General features: G+C 43.4%; 1 protein-coding gene across 2 annotated transcripts in view; it reads right to left on the reverse strand.

Annotated features, from left to right (window-relative positions):
* MSH2 (mutS homolog 2) overlaps nucleotides 1-9,581 on the reverse strand; it is a 1,108,457-nt gene that overhangs the window by 589,316 nt on the left and 509,560 nt on the right. The window lies entirely within an intron of this gene.

Raw genomic sequence — 9,581 nt, forward strand, 5'->3', positions numbered from 1 at the left:
AGCAAAAGCGTATGCAGTGGGCTATCCATTTTGAGATTGTCTGTTTGGAAATTGGCTTCCCTTGAGCTCCTACCGCATAGGCCACAAAGAGCTGTTCTGATTTTCTGAAAGGCTTTGTTCTGTCCAAATAATAACGCAGTTGTCTGTGGATGTCCAAGGAATGTAGTAATCTCTCCCCTTTGTTTTGAGGATTAGGATAAAAAGTAGGTAAATGTATGGCCTGATTTAAAGCTACCCTGGATACCACTTTAGGCATAAAGGACGGGTTGGTTCGTAAGGAAACTCTGTCCTGATGGAAGATAAAAGGCTGGACAGCCATGAGAGCCTGTAGTTCTGAAACGCTATGTGCTGAGGTGATAGCCAGAAGGAAAGCTGTTTTCCAGGACAAATATTGTAAATCTGATGAGGCAGCTGGCTCAAAGGAAGGCAAGGTCAGTTTTTCCAGAATGAAATTATGATCCCAAGCAGGTATTGGTGGTTTCCTTGGAGGCCTTAAATTCTTAGCCCCTCTGAGGAACTGTCTTAAGAGAGGGTGAGAGAATAAAGGTGGATCAGTGTTGTATTCTGCAGAAATGGCTGAGGCATGGATTTTGATGGAGGAGAAAGAAAGTCCACTGCTTAGCAGTTCAGCCAAATATTGTAGTATTTAAGGTAAATTCAGTTTTCCAGGATCCTGGCCCTTTTTCTCATTCCAGACACAAAAACGTTTCCATTTTGCGGAGTAAGCTTTTCTAGTTGATGGCCTTCTGGCCTCCAAAATGACATCCTGCACCTCCTTGGAGAGTAGGGCCTGTTGTGCTGCTAAGGAATCTTCCATGCAGCTAGATTGAGTGTTTTTAGCTGGCTGTGAAGAGTTTTGAAACTGTGCTGAGTCAGAAGAAGAGGCATTAGAGGCAGGGTCCATGGTGGGGAATGAGTCAGGCTCCTCAGGAGTGGGTACCAGTGTTGGCTTGGCCAGTCTGGAGCAATGAGAATCATCTTTGGTCTGTCTGCTTTGGTCTTTAATAGAACTTTGGGCAGCAGAGGAAGAGAAGGGAAGGCATAAACGGTCATTGATGTCCAACTGAAAGAGAGAGCGTCCACTCTCCAGGCCTTTGGATGGAAGATCCTTGAGCAGAATTTTGTCAATTGATGATTCTTGTGGGAGGCAAAGAGATCTATGTCTGGCCTTCCCCATTCTTGGATTATTTCTGTAAAACTTTTGGATGCAATTTCCATTCGTGTGGATCTGTCATATTCCTGCTTAGGTTGTCTGCCAGCGTGTTTTCCTTGCCTGGCAAGTACTGTGCTTGTAGTTCCATTTGTAAGTCCATGGCCATGTTCCAAAGTGACATGGCCAGTCTGCATAGGGGGTAAGAATGTGTTCCTCCCGGTTTATGTACCACATAACTGTGGTGTTGTCCGTTCTTATCAATAGTTGACCTGGTTGTAGAAGGTCCTTGAAAGCTATAATAGCATTTATTACTGCTAGCATTTCTTTTTGATTGATGTGAAGGTGCTTTTCTTTTTGGGACCATTTGCTCTGAATGCACAGATCTGTCATGTGCACCCCCCAGGCGTAGTCCGAGGAGTCTGTTGTGATGACTTGATTTGCTTGAGGCTTGCTGAATGGAAGACCTGTGTTTGTTTGACATGCTTGAGCCCACCACAGAAATTCCTTTTGCAGACATGGAATTAGTGGTATTATTGTTTCCAAACTGTGGCTGTGTTGAGACCATGTGTTTTTCAGGTACCATTGCAGTTTCCTCATATGCAGCTTTGCACATGGGATTAGTAAGATGCAAGATGCCATCAATCCCAGAGCCTGCAGGATTTTCCTTGCAGTCAGCCTGGTGCAATTTGCTAGTGTTCTGAAGTATTAAATTAGTTGCCCCTGCTTCCCTGGCATGAGGTAGGCCATCTGGGTGTTTGTGTCCAAATTGGCACCCAGGAAAATTATCTTCCGAGAGGGTATTAGCCTTGATTTCTTTTTGTTGACTGTGTATGCCAGAGAGTTCAATAACATTATTAAATAAGCCAGATGTTTCAGAAGAATGTGCTTGCTGTCCGCTTGGATCAGGCAGTCGTCCAAATAGGGGTATATTTGTATCCCTTGAAGTCTGCAGTAGGCAATTACTGATGCCAGGCATTTCGTGAATACTCTGGGTGCAGTACATAAGCCAAAGGGCAATGCAGAGCATTGACAATGGGTTGAACCTGCAAGAGATCTGAGGTACCTTCTGCAATTTTGTCTGATTGGGACATGCAGGTATGCCTCCTTGAGGTCCAATGTTACCAGCCAAGACTCCTTGCCCAGCATGGGAAGAAGTTGCTGTAGAGTGAGCATCTTGAATTTTGGTACGAGTAGAAATGTGTTTAGGATGGATAGATCCAAAATAGGTCTCCAATCTTTTCCCTTCCTTGGCACCAGAAATAGCCTGGAATAAAAACCTTGACTTTGTTCGTGCGTAGGTACCTCTTGAATAGCTTTCATGTTTATGAGATCTGTAATTTGCCTTTGTGCCTCTGCCCTTTGATTGTGTGGCAGGTTTGGCATGCCTCTCCATGTTTGGAAGGGTGTGAAAATGGAATTTGTAGTCTCTGTTTATAATGTCCAGGATCCATTTGTCCTTTGTGACAACATGCCAATTTTTTGAAAATAATGCCAGCTTTCCTCCTAAGGGGGCTGCCATTTGAGACCTGGTTGGCATGCAAAGGGGAAAGTCATTGGGTTTGCTTTCTGAAAGATTGCGAGTTGTCCTCACCGCCTCTGTGTAGGAGCTTGCCATCGTCTGCCTTTATACGATCCTTGGGATTGTCCTCTGCCCCTCGGGCGCCTGTATCTGCCTCTTTGGGGTCTGTCTGTGGCAGGAAAGGACCAGTTTTTGGAAGGCCAATTTCTACTAAAATGTGGGGGTTGAACCTGTAGAAATTCTTTCACAGTTTGCATTGATTCAGCCTTTTCCTCCATTTTCCTTAATACCTCCTCAGAATTAGCACTAAATAGTACATCCTTTTGAAGACTGGCGTCTAGTAATTTAGCTTTGACATGATCATGCAAAGCTTGTTCCTTGAGCCAGGCATGCCTACGTATGACTGATCCTGTAACAACAGCTCTACATGAGGCCTCTAGAGCATCAAAACCACACTGTAAGGTATGCTTACCCACTTGTTCTGCACTATGCATCAAATCCTGCAACTCCTTCAAGTCAGGTTGGTCAGGTTGTGACATTTTACTTTTCAATTGTGATAGCAAATACTGTTGGTATTTTAGCATATGAAACTGACAGTTTAAGGCCCTCATGGATAAGGTAGCCGAGGTATATACCTTTTTTCCCCACCTTTCTAAGGATCTGGAATCTCTCTCGGAGGGCAATGGATTTTGGCAATAGAGGCCTTACCTCCCTTAGGGCCCTGTGAGATGGTTTCTGGGTCAGCAGCATGGCTTTTGTATAGAAATTGGTGTGAGTCAGGAACCCTGTAGTACCTGTCAGGCTTAACTGGAGCTGGAGGTAGAGAGTCCGGGTTAAGGCAGGCCTCAGAGTAAACATCATCTAGGATGTTCGAGACAAGAGGTATAGTCAGAGGCCTGTGCTGAGGTAACAAGAGAAATTCCCTGAGCCTTTTCTTAGAATCTGAATAATCCTGGCCTTCCCAGTGGAAGTGTTCCCTTAAGGTAAACAAGGTTTTGGGAGAGTCCTGCCTGATCTTGTGCAAGACTTGTGGCAGCAGAGGAAGAGAAAGGAAGGCATACAAAAACATCCTCTTCCAAGGAAAAGACAGTGCATCCATTTTCCAAACCAGAGGACATGAGACTCCGGAACACAAAAGATGAAGTTGTCTGCTCAGAGGGAGGCAAAAAGATCTATCAGAGGGGTTTCCCACTGATGGACAATGTCCAGGAACACATCTCTGTGAAGCAGCCATTCGTGAGCTTGTGTGCTGGACCTGCTCAAAGAGTCCAGCCACTAGACTGTGCTCCAAGGGAAAGTAAACAGCCCGAAGAGTTACTTAACACTGGGAAGCTAGATCCCAGACCTGAGGGGCTAGTCTGCAAAGATAGGAATTGGTATCCCCCCTTTGCTTGTTGACATACCAAATCAGTGTAGTATTGTTTGTGAGGGGCCCAGGATGAAACAGGGATTATAAAGCCTGAAGAGCTAGAAGCAGAGCCCTCGTCTCCATTATACTGATGTAGTCCAATTTCTGATGACAATGCCAGAGACTCAGAACCTTAAGAGAGCTGAAGGAGGTTTTCCCATCTCCTGTCTGAGACATCTGCAAAGAACCCTTCAGTTGGGACTGGAGCCTGGAAAGGTAGCCCCAGGTTGACAAAGTTGATGACTCCACAACTGAATCTTGAGCTTGAGGCAGGGAAGGAATGGAATTGGGGCAGGGAAGGAATGGAATTGGGAAGTCCAGAGGGTGGCAACGTTGGAGCCATACTGACCTGAGGTACTGATGCAGCTTTCTCATGTAGAGACTGGAGTCTAGCCATAGGGAGCATTGGGAATGGTAAAAGCTGTGAACCTGAGGACTCTGAGAAAACCCCTGTCTGTGACAGGAGCCAGAGGAAGAAGAAACTGGAAAAAGGCAGTAAGAGACAGGGTTTTGGGAACATACAGTGCTACCAGCATGGGGATGGTCTGAAGCCTGCAACCAAGGAAAATATGATGCTGAGAAGGGGTCAGAGCTGATTTCTGGAAAAATATGGTAAATCCTAGACTCTGCAACAGGGAAACAGTAAACTAGAGAGCCTGAAGCAGAGCACTGGAGGAAGAAGTTTGAATGCGCAGATTTGTCCAGATAGGGAAAGATCTGATCTCTTCTCATCCTGCAAAAGCAATGACAGGGGTAAGGTATTTGGTGAATACCCTTGGGAAGCAGAGAGGCCAAAGGGCAAAGAAGAACTGAAAATGCATGGAAGAAACAGAGAAATAAAAAAATTCCTGAAAGGGGAGGTGGATGAGGATAAGGTAGGCATCTTTGAAGTCTAGAGAGACCAGACAGGCAAGGCCTGGGGTAGAAGAAGGTGGGGGGGGGGGCTGATGAGATGACATTCGAATGGAAGGAATCTTGGGAAAGGTGAGCGGTGAAAGGTCGAGAAGTGCTCTCCTTTCTGGGAACCAAAAACATTCTGGAATAAAACCCCCTCTCTACTTGGGAGGGGACACAGCTTGAATGGTGCCCTGGACCAAAACAGAATGGAACACCTCTGGGAAAAGAGGAAGTTGCTTCCAAGGAGCTTGATGGATGCCCAAAAAGGGAGGAAGGGGTTTCCAAACCATAAAATATCCCTGGCGGATAACCGGCAGAACCCAAGAGTCTGTTGTGATATTTAACCAATTTGAAAGAGACTGAGAAAAATGGAGTGATATGGGAACCTGGCCGACGGAAAGGGAAGCAAACGGTCAAAGGGAACTCTGCTTATCCCGAAAAGCAGGTTTCTGGGAAGTAGGGGTTTGAGTACACTTAGCAGGAGGCTCACAATCTAGAACCCTTTTTTCCCCTTGGGTGGAGGGGCAAATCCTCTGAAACCTAGGAAGAGGAGAAACAAAAATATGTTTCAATTCTTGCAAGACTTTAAGCCTATCCTGGAGAGACTTGAAAAGTTCAGCAACAGCAGCACCAAAAAGATTTTTATTATCCAAAGGAGCATCCAATAATTGTCCTTAATGTCATCAGGCAAAGCCTGAAAATGAAGCAGAGTAATGCCTCATAACACAACCAAAGGAAACAGCCCTGGAAGGGGTTATCAGCTGCATTATAGCTGCATTTAATAGAGTGGCGAGCATCTTGAGAGGTACAGCCCAACAGAGAAAGGGCAGAAGCATTTCCCTCAGAGACAATAAGGTCAGAAACCACTTTGAAAACCTAAGAAATGAGGGTCAAACCATATCCCGTCATATCAGTCTGATAGATGATGGCCCACAAGGATAAAGTGGCAGCAGTGCAAACCTTTTTGTTCAGACTCTCTGTGGCCCTACTATTTTTATCTGAAGTAAGCAACCTGGTAGAGGGCAACAACTTGGAGGGGGCTTGTCAGAAGAGACAGACACTACAGGAGGACATTTATAAAAAAAAAAAAAAAAAACTTACATTTGTCAGGCACCTTGTAAACTCTATCAGGTTTTGTGGGAGCTGGGGGCTGAGAATCAGGGACCACAGAAGCTGCTGAAAAGTTATCCAAATGGGCAGCCAGAATTGGGTGAATAGCAGATGACTTGGCAGACTCCATCTGGAGGAGCTCATACTACCTTTTCTGAATATCAAATACTTGAGAGCAATCCCACCTTCAAAAATCCCTCATGTGGGCAACAATATCCCCAAAGGAGAGTTCCACCAAAGGGGAATCTGGACTAACAAAGTCCTCTTCCTCTGAACCATGGTCCAAGAGGAGGGGGATTGAGAAGAGTAAACCAGGGACTCTTCTCCAGCATCCAGATCTTCATCAGGAGTCAAGTTCCCTGGGTCTTTTAAGAAGAGCGGAAGACCAGGAAGGGGGCAGGCCCAGACACACTTGAGGATTTAAAGCCATAACGGCATTAAATAACTCCAGAGTAAAATCCTGCCATTCGCATTGGGGATCCTTAATTACAGGAGAAGTATGCCTGGCTTTCTGTTTCTTCTTCTGCAGGATATCCCCACGAAGCACCCTTGGAGGGTCAAACCCTTGGCGACACTCAAGCACAGTAGGGATCTCCACCCTAACTAAGAGCTACAGAATCCCATCAGCCCCTCTGATATAATCAGCTGAGATTCCCTCTCAATATCTACGGTAGACATTTGTAAGCCCTTGAGGACATGTGAGAAATCAGATCCATGCCAGCCTGTGATGACGTAGCAGCAGAGGAATCCAAGGCAAACACAGGACGACCTTCTGGGCTTTCATTAGCCTAAAGTGAGACTTCTTGGGGTTGCTGGCAGCAACAACATCAGACCTAAGTTTTTTCACCTTTTTCTTGGTCAACAGCTGACCCTTGGGAAGGGGAGACTCTCCCACAGCACCTTCAGCCAACAGCTTAAGACCTTGGTTTTCCAGGTAAACAGATAAAGAGGACAGATGACTACGTAGGGTCTTAGGGACAAAAGCTAGGCAGACAGAACACTATATATGGTCGTGGGAAGCACTCAAACAGAAAAGACTCTGGACGTGATAGTCTTTATGGGAATCTGCCTCTCATACAGACCAACAGCACTATATAAAGAAAGATGGGAAGAAATTCCATCAGGACACAACTGAAACATGGCTTGGTAATTAGCAGAGCAGGACAGGTATTCAGACAGACTTTGAATGATGTGGTTCGGACCGGCGGCAAAGAATTTCTCAGTATGTGTATCCGTATGTCACCTTCATGCTCTACGCCTTGTGCAGGGAGCGTGTGTGTGACATACAGTACTAAAGGCTTTGGTATACTGGACAGATGTTGGATTTTCCTTGGCAGGAGATCACTTAGGTTATGAATATTGCAATGATGACATGGAAGGCCATTAATGCATCAGAGGCACACTACCAGCTTCTGGAAAGTGACTCAGCAGATGGTACAAAAACTATCAGGTTGCAAGGCAAAGACAGAAAGATAAAGATAGTCATCATTCACCTTTTATAAGGATGCTGGCAACAACCTGCTCACCAGTACACAGGATGTCAAAGGCAGATGGAAGTACTTCTTCCAACAGCTTCTTAAATGAAGGCCCCACAAAGACTAATACATGATTCTCCTCTGCAGAAACCTAGTCATCCAAATTCTCTGTCATCTTCAAGAAAACTAAGGGAATAAAAAACACTACTCCTTCAATTAAAGATGCTCCCTCAAACAGTAATGAGAAAATGATATCCATGGCAAAAAGAAGAACAAATAAGGATATTAGCTGTAAAGGACCTGCCAATAATGTTGTCAGACTTCTACATAATATATAGAATAATCATTAAATTCTTTAGAAACAAATTTGTTCTGGAAATCTGGCATCAGGTCATAGTGACTACCGTACATAAGGGAGGTATTACATCACAAACAAACCGTATTTACAAACCCATCAACCTAACTGAACTTGGAAAGATTATGCTGATTTTGCCCTAAAGGATTCAGCAAAATCTAATTTTATTTCTTTTCTTAATCTATTGACATTTTCCCTTCTTAATTTGAGATATTTTTTGAAAAGGTATCAAAAGAACCTGACTGATCATACCTGGAACCTACCTAGACTTCACAAATGAATTTCACACAAATAATCCATGCAGTTACTATAAACTAATTCAACTCAACATTAACCTAATAAGAAACAAGTGTTTACAGATAAGAATGCAATATACAACAGCAGGCTATTTCTACAAGCCTACTGACAAATGTTCTGCAATGTTCTTTGGCTTGTTTGTGGTGGAAACTCCAAGAAGAGAACAGTGAAACATGCAGAGAACTGCGCAGTGCAGGAGATGATTAACTGTAATAAGGATGCAAAAACACTTCATGAGGTCCCAAACAAAACACATTGGTGTAGTAAAAGCCTCATTTCACTAAATGAGTCTTCATTACATTTGGGAAAGAAAAACATTTACTCGATAGCAATTAAAGAAGAGATGCTAAAACTTCATCAGATTTTGGGGGGGATAGATTTAATTTGATTAAAAATTAATAGATAGATACTAAGGATAGGCAATGAATAAAAAGTTTGAAGACTCCTTGGACACACCAAATTTTAACTTCCCATTAATGTGTTACATCTGTAAGACCAGGTTTCACTTAAATGTAGTTTGTTAGACATAAATACAATATTCTCTTTGCATAGCCCTGCATGGGTTTCATAAGCAGAACAGTAGGCTTACTGTCAAATAAATGTGTATTGAATCCTACCATAAACATATTACACTACCTCATTAATGCTCCCCCTGCACAACCATCTTGGTGTACTTGATCACCAATGAAGTCAATATGGCATTTTACAAATACTTTTCCACTTCTTTTTCTGCCATCTATCTTCCATTTCCAAAGTATTACGCTTATAATGTACTTTATCAGCCTTTTCCCAGCTTAGACCCATCTTTTTTCTATAGTGTTTAAAGCTTTTTCTTTAACAAAAATGTCTTCAAGGCATTTCATTTCATTTTAATAATCCTGTTACAGTAACAGAGATCACGGTCATCAGCATCACGTGAAAAAAAATCAAACAAAAAGCACATTCAGAATGAAAGCAATCAGGTTTAATTCATCTCCTCAAACATATTAAATGACTGCAGTGAAAGGTGTGTTACCTTCTCTCAGCAAAACAAATCATAAAAGCTTTCATATAATTGCTGAACAGAAACTTTGGACAAAACGAGGCAATGTACTACATGACCAAACAGGAAATACAATCAACCATCAGCAGCTGTGAAGTGGTGAGAACTGAAGATGGTGTACTCCCTCCCAATCATTGCTGATTTATATAGGGTCATGCTGACTAATGCTGGGGCAGAAATAGTCCATGATAAATGGTGTTTGCAGGGTCATGTTCAAGTGATGGAAATTTGGACAGAATACAACCCAGCAGGGGTGAGCAAAAATCCCCAAATGCTGCTGATTAAACACAAAATGTTATTAGGCAACATACAATTAAAAGTAACA

This window comes from Protopterus annectens, chromosome 1.part0 (assembly GCF_019279795.1).
Source record: "Protopterus annectens isolate FY-2018-M chromosome 1.part0, PAN1.0, whole genome shotgun sequence".
NCBI classification, from domain to species: domain Eukaryota; kingdom Metazoa; phylum Chordata; order Ceratodontiformes; family Protopteridae; genus Protopterus; species Protopterus annectens.